The 19407-nt window shown below is 37.4% G+C and overlaps 3 long non-coding RNA genes and 1 pseudogene across 7 annotated transcripts; 2 read left to right on the plus strand and 2 right to left on the minus strand.

Moving 5' to 3' along the window:
• LOC130693687 (E3 ubiquitin-protein ligase MIB2-like) overlaps positions 1–19407 on the plus strand; it is a 47225-nt pseudogene that overhangs the window by 13518 nt on the left and 14300 nt on the right.
• Positions 3608–5678, minus strand: LOC130693690 (uncharacterized). 3 transcript variants are annotated; one of them, XR_009001748.2, is made up of 7 exons: positions 5557–5678; positions 5308–5452; positions 5065–5249; positions 4795–5007; positions 4523–4725; positions 4000–4464; positions 3608–3930 (listed from the first exon to the last, which is right to left on the minus strand). It is a non-coding gene; the product is annotated as an uncharacterized LOC130693690 (long non-coding RNA). The 3 variants fall into 3 exon arrangements; XR_009001747.2 differs by having other exon boundaries at positions 4795–5012; XR_009001746.2 differs by having other exon boundaries at positions 3609–3930; positions 4795–5249.
• On the plus strand, positions 17517–18685 carry LOC130693692 (uncharacterized). 3 transcript variants are annotated; one of them, XR_009420650.1, is made up of 4 exons: positions 17517–17732; positions 17813–17870; positions 17947–18396; positions 18457–18685. It is a non-coding gene; the product is annotated as an uncharacterized LOC130693692 (long non-coding RNA). The 3 variants fall into 3 exon arrangements; XR_009001750.2 differs by having other exon boundaries at positions 17517–17743; positions 17947–18685; XR_009001749.2 differs by having other exon boundaries at positions 17947–18685.
• Positions 18242–19211, minus strand: LOC130693693 (uncharacterized). Its single transcript, XR_009001751.2, has 3 exons — positions 19082–19211; positions 18644–18777; positions 18242–18582 (listed from the first exon to the last, which is right to left on the minus strand). It is a non-coding gene; the product is annotated as an uncharacterized LOC130693693 (long non-coding RNA).

Genomic DNA, 19407 nt, shown 5'->3' on the forward strand with positions numbered 1-19407 from the left:
AAACGAAGAAAATAACTGGGTCATTCTGGATCGGATCTTTCGACACCATATATTCACAAGAAACTAAACTAATTTCCCCACTGGAATGCTGGAGAATGGTGAACGACAAGAAATGTGGCGATAATAACATGCAGACCGGACCAGCGGGTCTGAGTTTCACAGCCACCCCGACAGGCGAAGGGCAATGGTATGCCATAAAAACATATCACACCCTCAACTGTGTTGCAGAACAAATCACCTTACGGCAGGAAAAACAAGACGACCCAATCGAGAGCCCATTTGGACCATTAAATACTACCCAGCAAGAAGGACACTTCATCCAAAATCAAAACACAATAGTATGGGGAGATAGGACAACAAATAATTCATATTCTCAAACCTTGATCAAAGGAAGCGGTTATCTGGAACTTCCGAGAATACCGGAACGCGAAAACACCAGCCGTCTTTACGACACCAATCGACAGATCGAGATTTCATTCTTCAACAAACCAGATCGGGACATAACACCACAAGGTTACAAAGTTGTGGGCGTACCGCTCACATACCTAATCTTTCCAACCGAAACAACGAGAAAATTGTACGAGATGTTCAAAACAACTATACATACATGTATACAAAATACTCACATAGATACATCGGTATGCAAGGACTACAGGGAACTCCAGTTAACCAAGCGGAAACGATCCATTCAACAGGAAGTTACATTCTTGCTCAACGCCCCCTCGGAAGACTCAGGAAAACGTCTGTACAGCATTTCGTACGCCTGGGGACCAATAAGAATGGGATATCAACAGGCAATCAGGATCAACGAGAAGGACCGGAGTGTAAATTACAACGCCACTATATACATAATATACAAACCCGACGAAAACACTCAGTTAACCGCCCACTTTCGTCTCAAAGACGATGATCCACTTCCTCAAGGATCAGAATTCGAATACATCGTTGACCAAACAATAAGAATCCAGAACAGTAATATCTGTATCACGGAAGGAGAAGCAGGCCGACTAATTGTTGCTAAATGCTCAGAATTTTCAACACGGTGGATTCTAGATCAACAAAACCATCAATTAATTTCACAAGAATCGTATCTCTGTATTACACTAGGAACATACCAAGCTATCATATTGACAGAATGCAGAGATGATAAGAACAGCGTAACACAAAAATAGATCTTTGAAACTGTCAACACCAATCCAGACATCATAGAAAATTTCCCAGACACAACTTTAGCAGAAATGCAGGAAATTCAACAAGAACAACGGAAGGCAATCACAACCACGATTAATTCGCCGCTATTTGGAGGAATTTTAAAAACTAATCACGGTAGCGGAAATATAATCTGGGATATGATTGCCTGGGGCCTATTGAAAAACGGAAAAACACCAAACGAAAAATGTCTAACACACCATGGAGTAAACAAGCAAATGACATTAGAAGAATGCGACAAAGAGTGGCCGCAATGTCAAGAAGAACTAAGAAAACTAATTAACAGCAACGATCCATTAGTACAATCACAAACAATGGTAGCCAACTGTAGCAAAGCAACAGAACGAGGACAAGCTTTCGAATATACATCTGATTTCACCATCAGACCGTTCAACACAAACACCTGTATCAAAGCCAATACGACAATGCTAGTACTTCAAGAGTGCGCTAGCACCAGCTCAATCTGGGGCACATTTGAGCACACAGGACAGCTCATGGCAACAGATAGAACTGGGCTACATTCACCCTCATCAGACAGGAAGTGTCTCACACAGAGAGTAGGACGGGTGACCCTGGGGCATTGTCACAGCTCCAGCCAAAAACAGCACTTTAACTTTGAATATCGCAACCCACACCAAATACGGACTCTCTCAGCGGCAGCCATCATAGCACTGCACACTAAACAGCCATTGGACGGGAAAACACTCCCAACCATACCACCACTAATGAAAAGAGAGGATAACAACCAATCAGAGAACAGCAAAACTTTGGCCACACCCCCTGCCACGCCCACAACAGAAAAACACACAACAACGACAAGCGTTACAACGACTACAAAGCCCACAATAAAAACCACATTGGGAACAACAGCAAAAACAACGGTAAAAAGCACTACGACAATTAAACCAGTTACAAGCACATCAGCTAGCAAACCCACCACAACACAGAAAGTGACAACTAAACCCAGTATGACATCAACGTCAACAAAACCCACCACAACTACAAAACCAATAATCACATCGACAAGCACTAAACCCACCACTACTACTAGACCTACGGCAACTGCTAAGATAACTTCAACTTCAACAACCACTACAACTACAAAACTTACGACAACAACAACAATGGCCACTACAACAAGTTCCACAACAACAGAGAAAACAACAACGCCTACTACGACAAGTTCCACAACAACAGCGACAACAACGACGCACCAGCCAAGCTCAATAACGCCGAGCACAAAAACAGTAATCGAAAGTTCGACTACCCAACAATCATCAACACATACTGCCGGGAGGTCGGAGAAAAAGGCCCAGACGAAAAAGGCCCAGACGAAAAAGGCCCGCGAAAAAGGCCCAGACGAAAAAGGCCCATACGAAAAAGGCCCACTTTTTTCCAAATTCAAAAGTGGGCCTTTTTCTCCATTGGACTGGGCCTTTTTCTCCGCTCAATTTCCATTTTCTTACAAACTTTATTTTTGTTTCGAAAATTGTATTTCCCACCTCCTATTCCGTGGAATTTGGAATGTACAAAAGTTGCTGAAACCGTGATTTTCTTTAAGGTTTGCAGAGATCAAACAATGTTAGCGTTTGTACGCTAGTTAATCTTTGATTATTTATTCGGTTGCAATCTAATTTCGGATTATATTAGTATTTATATATTGCTAATATCCCGTTTAATAAAGTTCATTTTTCACAATTTTTGTTTATTGAACTACCATCGCTTTTTTAAATATAATACAAAAAATAAATGTTTTTCGCACTTAGCCTTGTTCTGTCCACCCTCTTTCATTATTCCCCCAACCCCCAGTCCATCTCCCATATAGCTTCTTTTTGTCGATACTTATGCCATAGGTAAAGACCACTGATTCGTTGGGAATACGGAAACTGAATGAGTTCCGCGGGGCTTTTGTGGTTGCTGGGAACAAAAATATATGTTACCACGAAGACTAGTTTATTATCATTAACATTTAATAAATAATGTTTATAGGAATAATATTACAAACTTAAATTATCGTCTGAGGCAAGGAACAAAACAAAGATTATGTAATTCAATATTGATTCTAATACCATTTATTCCTTATATATTTTCAATTCTTTTAACAATTACAAAGAGCCCAATAAATATATTAAAATCATAACCTACTGGTATAAATGATTCTGTTCATTCTTCGTGTCCTGTTTTCACCTTTTGCACATTTTCAAGCAGCTATTGATTACCTAATTACACATCACATAATACATTGAGATATAAGGAAGCTTTACACTTTACGTTAACAAAGCTACTAATAATGACAAATCAATTTTCTACCATGACGGACTTTTTTTTAAAATGAGAGTCTGTTATTAGTGAAGACACTAAACCTTTTTAAATGAATCTAAGATATTTTTTCTTCAAATTTTCCACGATCATGGAAGGCATGCCAGTGTATTTTTCTATAAAACTATCACGACATGGACGCACATGAAAGAACAAGAGTTTAGCTCATCCATGAGTCAGTATCAGTCTTTCATACGGTAAATTTGCCTTTTTTCTTTAGTTTATTCACTTTATGTTCTTTCTTTTCAGTTTTATTTTTCTCAATGTTGGCTTTTCTCTTTTTCTGATGTTATTCCTTTCTCTTTTCCTTTTCTTCGATTCGTTCAGCGCAGTTTATGTTACTTTCTGATTTGATCTCGTTCATTAATTGATTTGGCAAGCAATTCCACATAGTCTTTTTACCTATTGCAATACAGAAAGGTTAAAAGTTTTGAAGATCTTACAAATATTTTTGTCAAATTGAAAGTTTACCTGAAAACCTTCAGCTATTTGCAGAGCACCATTTCATGCCTGTTTCTCTTCAATGCTTCTTGCATTCTCAGCTTCAGCTTGGCCTACCAAGCTATTCATTTTTGGTTTAAGTTTTATTTTCTTTCATTTTAATCGTTGCCACTTCTGGATATAAAGTGGTCTTTTTCAGAATGGGTGAGGAATTAGATAGTTCTCCAAAATCAAATTTGCTGGAAACTAGGCAGCCTTCACTGTTAAAAATTGGTGTTGCCAGTGTACTTGCTAGTCTTGGTTGAGGAATTTCTGTTTTAACAAACTCTGAAAGACCAGAGGTTGATGACACAGATACTGCCTTGGTGGCTCGAGCATGTTTGGCAATTCAGGACCTCTTCTTCTTACTTTTTCTTTTTAATTTCTTCTTCATTCCCTCTAACTTCCGTTTAAATTGGATTTTCGTTGTCTTATCAGACAATTCAAGCTTTTCCTCTAAAAATCAATGGAATAAACTGGCCGGTCTTCCTTAAATGTAAATGTTAAAACATACCTGTTAAGTGTGAGGCGTTCATTCAGTTTATGTTCTTTCTTCTCAGTTTTCTTTTTCTTAATGTTGGCTTTTCTCGTTTTCTGTTGTTATTCCTTTCTCTTTTCCTATTCTTCGATGCGTTCAGCCAACTTCTTTTTACTATCTGATTTGATTTCATCTTGTTTCATAATAGATTTAGCAAGCCATTCCACATTGTTTTTTACCTATTGCAATACAGAAAGGTTAAAATTATTTAAGATCTTACAAATATGTATGTCAAATTGAAAGGTTACCTGAAAACCTTCAGCTCTTTGCAAAGCACCTTTTCATGCCTGTTTCTCTTCAATACTTCTCACATTCCAACTTCAGCTTGGCCATCCAAGATTTTCACTTTGGCTTTGAGTTTTTTTTTATCGTTGCTACTTTTCAATCTAAAGTGTTCTTGTTCAGAATGGGTGAGGGATTAGATAGTTCTCCTAAATCAAATTTGCTGAATACTAGGCAGCCTTCGCTGTTGAAAATTGGTGTTAGCGGTGTACTTGTTGGTCTTGGTTCAGGAATACCTGTTTTGACAAACTCTGTGGGATCAAAGGTTGATGACACTGATGCTGCCTCGGTGGCTTGTGCAAGTTGGGCAATTCAGGACCACTTCTTGTTATTTTTCTTTTTTAATTTCTTCTTCTTCAATTTTTCTAACTCCTTTTAAGTTTGGTTTTCATTGTTCTATCAGACAAATCCAGCCTTTTCCCTGAAAATAGATGGAATAAGCTGGCCCGTCTTCCTTAAACGTAAAGATTAACACATACCTGTTAAGTGTGAGGTGTTAGCTGCTAGACATTCTTTCTGTTCAACACCAACCTTATTGCTATTGAGATCGTCAACTGTAGATACACTTTCAATTGGAATGTTGGTCAATAAGCTAGAAATCATGATTTTTTGGGTCCACATTTCCTATAAATTTTGTTTAGACGACACTTTCAAGTTCTTGTTTTCTCTTTTTCCATTTACAAAAACTGCCTCTCATATTATAACCTTTAAACTTTATTATTATATACCTTGATTTCTCAACATTATCACTGATCACTCCATAGATCAAACTATACGAAACAAGTCTATTGTTATTTTCTTCAGGGAACGGCATTTTCAAGTCAAATCTAGCGTCAGGACGCCACTAACAATGGCGGACGGTTTTTAACATAAAATTTTAAAATTTTTTAATTCTTTTATTACAAATTCAACAAAATTTAGTTCCTTTGTATAACAATAATAATGAATTATAATAATAGAACAATAACAAAGGAACTAAATTTTGTTGAATTTAATAAAGCTTTAGCTAAAAGTTTTAATAACAGCTTTCCATCATCCGCTCTGCAAAGAGCTGAAGGTTTTCAGGTAAACTTTCAATTTGACAATGTAAGATTTTAAATAATTTTAACCTTTCTGTATTGCAATAGGTAAAAAACCATGTGGAATTGCTTGCTAAATCTATTAAGAAACAAGATGAAATCAAATCAAATTGTAAAAGAAGTTGGCTGAACGCATCGAAGAATAGGAAAAGAGAAAGGAATAACAAGAGAAAACGAGAAAAGCAAACATTAAGAAAAAGAAAACTGAAAAGAAAGAACATAAACCGAATGAACACCTCACACTTAACTGGTATGTGTTAACATTTACATTTAAGGAAGACCGGCCAGTTTATTCCATTGATTTTCAGGGAAAAAGCTGGAATTGTCTGATAAGACAACGAAAATCAAACTTAAACGGAAGTTAGAGGGAATGAACAAGAATTTAAAAAGGAAAAGTAAGAAGAAGAGGTCCTGAATTGCCAAACATGCTTGAGCCACCAAGGCAGCTTCTGTGTCATCAACCTCTGGTCTTTCAGAGTTTGTTAAAACAGAAATTCCTAAACCAAGACTAGCAAGTACACTGCCAACACCAATTTTTAACAGTGAAGGCTGCCTAGTTTCCAGCAAATGTGATTTTGGAGAACTATCTAATTCCTCACCCATACTGAAAAAGACCACTTCAGATCCAGAAGTGGCAACGATTAAAATGAAAGAAAATAAAACTTAAACCAAAAATGAAAATCTTGGTAGGCCAAGCTGAAGTTCAAATGCAAGAAGTATTGAAGAGAAACAGGCATGAAATGGTGCTCTGCAAATAGCTGAAGGTTTTCAGGTAAACTTTCAATTTCTTCAAAACTTTTACTCTCAAGATCTTCAAAACTTTTAACCTTTCTGTATTGCAATAGGTAAAAGACTATGTGGAATTGCTTGCCAAATCAATTAATGAACGAGATCAAATCAGAAAGTAACATAAATTGCGCTGAACGAAACGAAGAAAAGGAAAAGAGAAAACAATAACAACAGAAAAAAAGACAAACCAACATTAAGAAAAATTAAACTGAAAAGAAAGAACATTAAGTGAATAAACCAAAGAAAAACAGTCAAATTTATCGTATGAAATAATGATACTGTCTCATGGACGAGCTAAACTCGTGTTCTTTCATGTGCAAGCCATGTCGTGATAGTTTTTTATAACAATACACTAGCATGCTTTCAATGACCGTGGAAAATTTAAAGAAACAAAATCTAAGATTCATTTTAAAAGGTTTAGTGTCTTCACCAATAACAGACTCCCATAAAAAAAGTTCTTCATGGTATAAAATAATTACAATGGATTTGTAATTGTTAGTAGCATTGTTAATGTCAAGTGCAAAGCTTCCTTATATTTCACTGTAGTATGTGTGTGTAATAAGGTAACCAATAGATGCTAGAAAATGTGCATAAGGGAAAACAAGACACGAAGAACGTAAAAAATCATTTATAATTGCTGGAAAAGCGCGCGTTCTTACCAGAGACGTAGATGGTTCTCTCGTACTAAAGGTGACGTTATTCTTTAACAAAAGGTTGCTCTGTAACAAAAGCAATGCATTAACTATTTAAGTTTTACTCATAGACGTTCCTAGGCAAATCAAATATTCCTGTTTTGCTCGAAATATTTATTGCTTGGGTGAAAAGCGCTCCAATCCCAGTCAGCAGTCACCGCCTAGCTGGCATAGTTATAGCAGTAGGTTATGATTTTAATACATTAATTTGGCTCTTTGTAATTGTGTGAAGAATTGAAAATGTGATAAGGAAATAAATGGTATGAGAATGAATATTGAATTATAATATTCTTTTTTTTTACTTTCAAAACTACTTTGTAAATTTCACACGATAAGTGCGAAAAACATGTATTTCTTATATTATATTTAAAGCAGCTATAGTAGTTCAATAAACAAAACTTGTGAAAAATGAACTTTATTTAACGGGATATTAGCAATAGATATATACTAACATAATTCAAAATCAGATTGCTACCGAATAAAAAAATATAAATTACCTAGCGTACAAACGCTAACATTGTTTCATCGGCAAACCTTATTGAAAGTCACGGTTTCAGCAACCTTTGTACATTCCAACTTCCACGGAATAGGAGGTGGGAAATATTTTTTGGAAACATGTTAAAGATTGTAGGAATTTGGAAATTTAACGGAGAAAAAGGCCCAGTCAATGGAGAAAAAGGCCCACTTTTCAATTTGGAAAAAAGTGGGCCTTTTTCGTGTGGGCCTTTTTCGTATGGGCCTTTTTCGCGGGCCTTTTTCGTCTGGGCCTTTTTCGTCTGGGCCTTTTTCTCCGCCAATCTACTGCCGGAGTAACCCCTTTAGCACTAACGGGAACAACGTCTACAACAGAAGGAACTCAAATTCAGGCCATCGAAGAAAGCAGTATTCGAAACTTGCCGTTAGCTGATTCTTTGATAATTTCAATGGATCAAAAAGCTGAAGATACATCAAACAATGAAAATTTAGAAGCCGATTTACCCAAAAACATTGAAGAATTCAACGACAAAATTAAATACGAAATAAGTAAAATGCACGACCAATATAAGATAAGCATCGAAACTGAACACGAAAACAAGTTGGCAAAAGAAATTCGGGACGTTTATTGTCAACTATCAGCAATCAAAAGAACACAAGCAGTTATATTAGCCCAAACCAACGGAATTTTAGCAGCAGCAGCAGTAGGTTTACCAATCTGCACAAGACTACAAGGCTTCGGTCAAGCAATGACACTTCAACAATGCGAGGCAAAAAGAATTTTTATATCAGCAAACGAAACCAAATGTGGATTTCAGCCGTTTTTTACTTACGAAGGAAAAAACTGTACGATTGGAACAGATGGATGGTCAATTCATCCATATTCTGATTGTTTCTGGAAAACACCTTTGGTAAATTTAAATGGAAATCCACACACATGGGAACACAATTCTACGACAGGAGATTGGATACGCCAGACACCTAGCATTCACATGCCTAATTTAGACCTCATTTCAGAATTTGAAGAACTCCATCTTAACGATTTCGACTTCGCGCTGAAAAGCCATCCAGCACACGAGACGATGGAAATGGAACAATTAAATATTCTAAATGACCTAGTTGGCAGAATGCAAGAAGGCAACTCCAATTCTGTTGGAGACATTGTAATGTCAGAACAACAAGATAATCAAATAGGAAACATGTTCTCATGGTTCGACAAACTAAAAATAATTGGTCTATCAGCGATAGGATTTGTACTATTCCTCGTATGTTTACGAATCTTCATTATTTGCAACCCCATCTCGAAGATAAAAGAACATATCCGCAGAAAACGGAACTTTACAACCAGATACGATGATGGCGTAGAGGAAGAACACGAACTCGCATCAATGATACCGGCACGAGAAACAAATTACCATTCGGAAATAGCAATCGAACAACCGTTCCTAAGAACAACCGCCCCTGCACAACTAACAACAGAAAGACAAGGTCAAATGCGCCCTCCCCGACCAAGTGCACCAAATTCATTAATTTACCCCTCTATCGAAACAACTGACACAATCACACGATGTACAGGAAAACACACCATGTGCACTTACGTCGTCGGATATGGCATGGTTTGGGAAGACCTATGCCGTTGCATGTCCGAAACAGACAATAGTAATTCAGCCAGAAAGTAAAAGTCCCAAGGTCATTGAAATTAAAAGTAGCCACTAAACATAACCCCTGACAAATTTAATTAATTACAAAATAAATTAGCTCCCAGAAAATAACACACTTATCAGCATTTTTTTTCCGACCACTTAGGTGATTTTTAAAATATATCCCATACTCGTAACTTTATAGTAAAACAAAGAGTAGAGACAAAACCCGAATAACAATTTTGTATTCCAAACTAACATGAACTAAAAAATTCAAAATAGAAAACCTTTGGGATAGACAAAACAAAAATTACAAACCAAACCAAGTCAATAACAAAATCATCGGAGAAAAAGCAGTGTAGTGTAACAAAGAACGACAGAAACTAACGCACGAAGAAAAAGAAAGACGCAAGAACCCCTATAAGAAAAGACAATGACTTAAAAAGGAAAATAGAAAGTTCAAAATGTAACGGTATATTCATCAATTCGCCCCACGGCGAAATAGAAGACGGAACACATTAAAATAGAAGAAACTACCTGTTTTGAAATTAAGAAGAGGGGAACAAGAATTTATGAAAAACTCTGCAAAAGAAGACTTTTCAAAAAACTAACCTCTTCCCAGTGTTTCAACGACATAATTCAGACAAAGTTCTACAAAGAAAAGTGTCATCACAAGTCAACCTTTACTCTAAAAATGGAAAACAACAACATCACTCAGGATAACGCAATGGACGTAACCATCATCCCACAAGAGGAAAAAGAATACGAATTAATATACATTAGTGATACTGAAAGTGAGAATAGCCAGCAGGAGTACAAAGAAAAGGAAAGTGCTAAAAATGCAGATGTGAACAAGCAGATAGTGAAAAATGTGGAATGGAACGGAATCAAAACCGAGAAAAACGATTTTTCCGAACTAGAGAGAAAAAGGAAAGACATCAGTGAATCAAGTGACGACGACACTGAGGAGGTAAATGCCTATAGTGAAATGGAACCCGATCTGGATAGTACCTACAGTACCGAATTTATATTGGAAAATAACAGTGACACCGGTTTCCAATATGACCCACCCCACGGTACCGAATTGGAAAATGTTAGTGACACCGACCTCCAATGTGAACCGCCCAAAAAACGGAGCAGACCGAATAACCAACAAAGGGAAACAGAAACATGCAAGAACTGTCGGATGAAGACAATAGCACCCCTTTCAACAGAACAAGCAGAGAAGATTCAACTGCACCGACAGGCTACTATTGACTTGGAAGACGGAAAACTTTGTCTATCAATGATGGAAGCTACACTACCAACTATAAGAAGATGCATCCAAAAAAGATTAGAATCGCTAGGATGTTGGCCACGACAAAAAATGGCCATATTCCTTAATAAAAGATACGAGGATGGACGTACCCTGCTCCACACCAGTATACAAAAAGTAAGGTACGACATAACTGATGCTCTACTTGCCTATGGGGCAAACCCCGAGATAATGTATCGAGGCAGCACAATTGGACACATGGCAGCGGAAAATAACGACTTATTCCTGGTAAGGATACTAAAACACCACAACTGCGAGTTCACAAATCGCAATAAAGACGGAGAAACCCCGCTAATGACAGCAATATCACACGAACATGAGGAATGCGAACGCCTAATTTCGACACCAACAAACATCAAAATAGCAACCAGCAAGGGCAGAACCATCTTGCATTACCTCGCCAGATATGGACTCGAAGACTTGGCTACGCAAATCTGTACAAAAAGAATAATTGACGTCAACCAGCAAGACGAAACGGGCACAACTGCCTTACACGAAGCAGTGAAATATAAACGACTGGACATGATCGAATTACTGCTTCTACATGGAGCAGATAAAAAGATAAAAGACAACCGTGGACATACGGCTGTAGCAAATAATAACAGCACAAACATACAATAATCAAGACAAAGGTGGAACGAGTTATTCAACCATAGTCATCATTAGTATTCATAGAAGCAGCTGTAGTTGGTGACGGAAAAAGAAGAAGGAGAAAAATTTCTGCTAAAAATTCAGGTGAAGGAACAAGTTTTTTATATTATCCGTAAAACAATAGTCGGTGATGGAAACACACACATTGGAGGACCAATTCTTCTCATCGAAGAGGGGAAGGAATGTAACGAGCCCACAGGCTATCCGAAGACGGCCACACCCTCAACATCCCTCAAGCGTTTCACAAGTGAAAGTGAACATGTCCCCTCCCATTTTACCTTCATTTTGTATGTGTGTTAGTAGTATAAATACTGCATTTTTGTAACATGTAATTGGGACTTGTTACGACAATCCACTGCAATACACAAGGTTTGAAACTTTACAACTAGCCAAGTTAGCTACCAACTAGCGAGATGGACAGCAAGAAAAATATAAATCAATAAGAAAAGAAACAAAAACAAAAACAAAAAAACGCAAGATAAATAGCATGGTGTTGTCAACGAACGTTTAATATTCAACGTATAACTCGTCTTTCCAACCGACCAAGGTTATCACCCTAACGCCACGGCAGCAATCTGGCATATATCTGCATTACATGTTTTGTTCATCCATATCGTCTCCAATGGCGGCTTGGTGCAGAACTCGTTACGTGACGAAGTAGAAGGTTGGGCTAGGAACGGGCAAAAAAGAAGGTGACAATTTAAGAGGAGGGAGACAGAAAGCAAACGAACAAAAAGGGAAAATGGAAAACAGAAAGAAACTAGTTTTAGTCCGTGTCAAAGAAGAGAAATAATAGGAAGAAAAGAATAGCTGTTAAACAAGCTCACGTACGACAGGGCACAAGGTCCAATTCATCACGTCAACCGAAACATGTCGCATTGGTCCACCTTATCGGTCAGTTGGAGGTCCTCTCATTTCAAGCGATCAAACCAAACGCGATCAAATGTATCTGTCGAATGCCTTGTATTTATAGCTATTCTATATATGCAAATGCAGACAGCCAGTAAAGGATAACCATCTGGAGGTATGGCCAGCCAACAAATCGACTTCGCTTTGAACTGTGTATGTGACTGCTGCCTGCGGACATATTCAATACAATGGCCTCTGACGAATCAGATTTTTAATCAATCATTAATCACCAAAGCTAGGTTTAGTCACCGTATACATGACTATAACTTTACAGCAACAGGGCTTTCGTTTGTTTTCAATGCTGCCAGATTAGCGCGATTAATTATATAGCGTAGAAATGATACGGGCCTTTAATAGCTACAGGTATTTGTACGAAATATCGACTGCTCTTCGTATGGAAAATTCAACGGCTTACTTGATGTGAATGAGCGTATGTTTATGTTGCTCGCAAGGAAAAATTATTTTTGGAAACGTGCTTTATAGGGAGGATTTCGTTAGCAATCAAGGTTTGAAATTCTGGAATGATTGATTGATTTCTTGAGATTTTTCTGGTATGTACCCTGAGATTTCGACCCAATTTTGACAATACTTAAAGGACGATATGAGACTTCCGAAGCTGTAATGGATTCGTTCAGCTAGTGGGGTAGTATTTGACCTGACCGGAACACAACATATCGGTACTATTGATTAATGTGCCATTGTCGGGTTTGTTGCCCTCGTTTAAGAAAAATCTTTATAGCAAGTTTATCTCCCACAACGCCATACTCCCTTCATTATTGATTCTCATATTCTTTTATTTTGTTTAGGTATAGGTAGGTATATTCGTTATTTACCTCGAAATAGGGGCATCTTAAAAATTTGTTTTTTAAACAATTGAATTGGAACATTAAGTAAAATGAATCATGTGTTTAAAGAAGAATGAATGTTTCATTTAAATTATATTTTTTGAAATTTTAAAATAATTTCGCAAACCTCCAGTTGCAGAATTGTAAATAAGTAGGCAAAACTATTTTAAACCGAAAAACTTCTTTTATTTTTTAATTACGCATCATCTGGGCTGGCTTTTCTTTTAAAAGTTGTGGATTTATGCTGTTAATATCAAATTATTTTTCCAGGAATTCAATTTTATTGCTGGTCGCGAAAAAAGGGATTAACCAACATACACCCGTGCCTACTAGCCCCACTTTCCACTTGTTCCTTTATCACAGTATTCCTCCTTTCAAATTTCGAACAAAACCACCTAAACGCCATCTCTGGAGCTAAACATGCGTAGCGCAGTTGCTTTGAAACATGGACTGCTTCTGATGTACTATACTATTTATGGTACTAGTAACTTTGAGCCTGTCCAGAGTCGGGGAATACGTGGCACTAACATATTTTTAATGCCCTTATTTGCCATTTTTTTGTTTGTCGACCCTTTAGTCTTCGAAACAACTTTAACCCTTTAGAAATCGAAACACTCCCTATCTGTAACCGTAGACCCGCCCATTGCCTCTATCCGCCAAAATGCCGCTGTACTTGCCCGCTAGTATACCGCAGTAAGCCATCAGTAAATTCCGAGAGATCCACGGATGGGGACTTGACCAACGGAGTTTCGCAACAGCGTTTTATACCGTTGCGCGAATTAACCCTGGTCGTGACTGAGTATCTCCGTATCTTTTTAAAAGTGGGTGCCGGGTGAATCATCTCTGTGAAGAGATGATCAGTCTTCTTTTCCCCCGCGACAGTAATAATAACCTTAATGTTAATCACTATTCTATAATAAAATGAAATAACAACTTTTTTAATTTTTTATATTTTGTTCAGGCCAAATTACACAAACAATATTTTTATTGAATTGTGGTCGAAAGTAGAAAAAGGTTAAGTTGTAAGAGGTGTAGACGAGATTGACTCTGATTTTTCCTCTGTCGGTTGTATAGGAATCTTCATCCGGAAGGTTTCTGCAATTAACTTTAGAACTCTCAGTTTACCGTTTGTATCTTGCAGTGAATAGAAAGATGAGATTTTGTTCTTCATTCCGTTGAACTGCATGTCAAGTGACGATAACACCTGTGATTCTTCTTCGTCGTATAAGTCTCCGAGCGCTTTTGCCATGTTTGGTATATTCTCTATAACATCCTCCTTAAAGGTTTCGTCATTGGCTTCATCAGTCATTTTCGAGAATACATCGCTTCCTTCTGATTACCTGGCAAGGCTCTCTATGGATGGATCTTCACGGATAACACTGAGGAATATGTAAATCATCTCTGATTTTTGTTCAACATCCAATTTAAGCACTCTAATATCATGAAGGATATCCGAGAAAACATGCAAAATACCTGTTTTCTCAGCAGGGCCTGCTTCAGGCGAATTTTCTTTATCAGCAATACTGGAGAAAACGTGAGTCATTTTTTATTTTAAATCATCGTCCAATTCCAGTCGGCTGAGATTATGAAGTATTTTCGCGAACACGTCCGTCATGGCTGTTTTCATACGTAGTCCCGTATCTGGTGTCTTTTCGTCACGGGCAACACTGGAGAGCACGCTAATCATTTCTGATTTGTGTTCGACGTCCAAATCAAGTGCTTTCATGCCATGAAGGATTTTTGAGAAAATATTCAGCATGCCTATTTTCTCGACAGAGCCCGTTTCAGGTGATTTTTCTTCATGAGTAACACTGGAAAGCACTTTAATCATTTTTGATTTCTGATCATGTTCCAATTCCAGTCCGCTTAGGGCACGAAGTATTTTCGAGAACACTTTCGTCATGTCTGTTTTCCTAAGTAGTCCCGTATCTGGTGTGTTTTCTTCACGGGCAACACTGGAGAGCACGTTAATCATTACTGATTTGTGTTCAACATCTAATTCAAGTGCTTTAATGCCATGAAGGGGTTTTGAGAAAACATTCAGCATGACTAGTTTCTCGGCAGGGCCCGCCTCAGGTGATTTTTCTTCGTGAGTAACACTGGAGAGAACTTTAATCATGTTTGATCTCTGGTCATGGTCCAATTTCAGTCCATTGAGGGCTTGAAGTATTTTCGAGAACACCTTCGTTATGTCTGTTTTCAGAGGTAATCCCGCATCGGATGCGTCATCTTCACGGGTTACCCTGGAGAGTACGTTAATCATTTCTGATTTGTGTCCAACGTCCAATTCAAGTTCTTTAATGCCATGAAGGATACTTGAGAAAACATTCAGCATGTCTTTTTTCTCGACAGGGTCCGTCTCAGGTGATTTTTCTTCATGAGTAATGCTGAAGAGAACTTTAATCATTTTTAATTTCCGATCATGGTCCAATTCCAGTCCGTTGAAGTCATGAAGTATTTTGGAGAACACTTTCATCATGTCTGTTTTCATACGGAGACCCACATCTGGTGTGTGTTCTTGACGGGTAACACTGGAGAGCACGTTAATCATTTCTGATTTGTGCTCAACGTCCAATTCGAGTGCTTTAATGTCATGAAGGACATTCGAGAAAGCATTCAGCATGTCTCTTTTCTCGGCAGGTCCCGCTTCAGGTAATTTTTCTTCGTCAATAACACTAGAGAGAAATTTAACCATTTTTGATCTCTGTTCATGCTCCATTTCCAGTCCGTTGAGGTCATGAAGTATTTTCGACAATACCTTCGTCATGCCTGTTTTCATGCGTAGTCCCGCATCTAGTTTCTTACCTTCACGGATAACACTGGAGAGTACATTAATCATTTCTGATTTGTGTTCAATGTCCAATTCAAGTGCTTTAGTGTCATGAAGGATATTCGAGAAAACATTAAGCATGTCTTTTTTCTCGGCAGAGTCCGCTTCCGGTGATTTTTCTTCATCAGTAACACTAAAGAGAAATTTAATCATTTTTGATCTATGATCATGGTGCAATTCCAGTCCGTTGAGGTCATGAAGTATCTTCAACAATACCTTCGTCATGCCTGTTCTCATACGCAGCCCCGCATCTGGTGTGTTATCTTCACGGGTAACACTGGAGAGTACGTTAATCATTTCTGATTTGTGTTCAACGTCCAATTCAAGTGCTTGAATGCCATGAAAGATATTCGAGAAGACATTCATCATGTCTGTTTTTTTGGCAGGGCCCGCTTCAGGTGATTTTTCTTCATCGGTAAAACTAGAGAGAACTTTTGTCATTTTTGTTTTCTGACGGTCAAATTTCACCCTGTGGAGTTCAGGAAGAATTTTCGAGAGTGCGTTCATCATGTCTGGTTTCATACGTAGTACCGCATCTGGTGTGTTTTCTTCGCGTGCAACACTGGAGAGTACAGGGGGAATTGCTTCTCCCATGGTCCCCAATATTACGAAGAACCCCACTAAACAGCTGACTGCAAGAACTCTCGACACTGCCAAGTAGCATGTTGAACACTTAACCATTTTCGATTTTTGAGTTTGAGCAGAATGAGATATCTTTCGATCATACACGTTTATCATGAAATGCACCGCCGATTTGAACCCCGTAAGTGTAAAATCTTGAGGTATTCTTGCATTTTTCCAAAACACCAAGACATCCCAAAAATTTAACATCGAATTTCAGTTTAATGCCTATAGTCGCATTAAGTTCAATTAGGTTTTATTGAAAATTTGATGTAGAACAATATGAAAGGACATCAAACAAAGAAAAGAGCTATGCCTAGTTGTTCCAAAAGGATGAATGTTCAAACACGGCTAGGGAATCAGATAATCAGTAAAATAATCAGCAATAAGAAAAAATAAACAGTTTTCCAATGTTGTGCAACAAATAATAATAAGAAAATAAATGGTTCATGTATTGGTAAAACACCAGAAATAAAATTTGAATTTCGATGGTTTACCGTTTTTAGACATTTTCCCATAAAAATTCTATCGCAAGCATTGGTCGATGACTTGCCAATAGATGGCGTCTGCAGACAGTTTGTGAATGTTTTTCACGAATTTATGAATGAAAAAATAATAAAACAATATTAATGAGCAGTTTTTTAACGTTTAATTAGGTAAGGTAATCATGTAATTAATTGGAAATGTTTAGAATATACTCACAGGAGACATGAATTATTATTATTTTTACACCGAAGTGGTAAGCTACACCGTATAATAAATATCTGTCATTGTCAGCTACCGTAAAACATGGGAGACTCAGTTTTAGCGCCCCGCCTGCTCTGTGGAAAGGAAATTAAACAGTAGAACTCCACTTTTTCACAACAGCATTCTGCTCTTCCTCAAAAATTTCCATGATATATCGTTACACATTTGCCGTCCTCTGCCCACGTACACATTTTACCCGGTTCCCTGAAGTGATACCACAGCCAATCGATGCTGGCAAATGGATTAGTGTAGTGTAGAGTGTGCAGTGTAGAGATCGAAGATGTGGAGCAAAAACAGCTATTGTATTCTTATGTATGATCTTGGTCTGCAACACAATATTTAGTTCCCATGAAAATGATGTAAAACTATTTTAATAACTATTTTGCATTTAGGGATGTTTTGGGAAAGGAAACCTTTCAAGGAGCTCACAAAAATTTTAAATCCTCTGAAGTAAAAACATAATCGATAATAGTTGTAGCAATTGTAATTTACATTTCGCAATGACTAATTATGCCTAGTTTTTCAGTTATGTTAGTGAAACTTGAAATTTGATGGTTGAAGAAGCATTTTTCCCAAGCTGTCATTGGATGTTTACAAATAAAATTGGAAGAAAAATTCTTGAATCTGGATGAAATCGTGGATTTGTTTATGAAAACTACCAACAACTTTTTGTCTCAGGTATGACAACATTTTTTTCAGTTGCAAATTCAATTAACTCCCATCAAACACTGCTTTAAAAATTTGTTTTGGTTTTTTTTGCACTATATTTTCTATACAGCTAATCAGCAAGCAAATTTTTTAAACTGCAAGCTAGCCTAATCCTAACAAGTTTTTTAAAATTAAAATGTTTAGCCACATGCTTTATTGCAAAGGTTTTACTGACAAGTGTCATATCATAGATATCTATCTTATCAACATTTTTGATTGTCTGCTGGTTGGGTAGTCCGATCAGGTCTTAAGTTTAGCGGAGATTTCAGTATGTTATGTTTATTTAAACAATTTTTGACTCATAATGATGGAATTGATTTTCATATAGTCCCATACAAACAATGACCTGAGTTTCATCCTGCATTATATTCAGTTGTAGTGCGTGACCGGAATATGTCTAATGAAAATATTGGCAGTTGGATACAACTTTCCACTGTAAACTGTATTACACAATCTGTATCAAAGGTGCACTGAAAAGTAAAATTTGTTTCCTCATATAGTTTTATTTAATATACTTAGGTTTTGCTATTTTTGGCAAGAGCTTGTACTGTGTGATGTATAGTGCCTATGCATCCTGTGTCTAAGTTAACCACTCCGGAATGTCTTAGACATTTGAAATTAAATGTTGTGGTCCTGAAGCGATGGGTTTCTGCACAAGAATGAATAATTGATTAGCTTGTAATGAGCCCTATCAGATGTGTTGAACAACTAAGTATTGCAACTCTGGGACTGAATGAATGTAGCAGCAATGAAGGAGTTTACGGAGCAAATATTCACATCAATCAGTCAATAATAAAATGTATCAGTGTGCTGAGTAATAATCTTAGAACCCTGTATGCTCTGTGATCTACCTTTAATTTGGTCAAGGATGATGTTGATCTACTAGTACTTCTCAATACATTTTTGTAGGTATGTGTAATGTGTAAGTACAAGAAATACAGAAAATTTATTACGGTATTGATCGCATGTTGTGTTGGGGTATATTCGTGTACAAATGCTGGAAGCAGCGAACAAGCGCATTTTCTAGTTCAGCCCAATGCAATTCTTGTATTTCAAAAATGTCCGCCCATCGATGTAGTGGAGATCGCTGGGGAGAAACACAGGTAAAAAAAGAAAACCCATGAATCATGGACCAATGTGCTGCCATCTATACTGTACCAGTAGTCTTATCAGCTACGAATTTGTTTTAGTAAATAATACCACTGAGTTGTTGACTAAGTATCTCATCCCTAAATAAATTATGACGCGTATTATTTTTTTTAAATCCCAAACGAAACAT

The sequence above is a fragment of the Daphnia carinata genome, chromosome 3 (assembly GCF_022539665.2).
Source record: "Daphnia carinata strain CSIRO-1 chromosome 3, CSIRO_AGI_Dcar_HiC_V3, whole genome shotgun sequence".
NCBI classification, from domain to species: Eukaryota; Metazoa; Arthropoda; class Branchiopoda; order Diplostraca; family Daphniidae; genus Daphnia; species Daphnia carinata.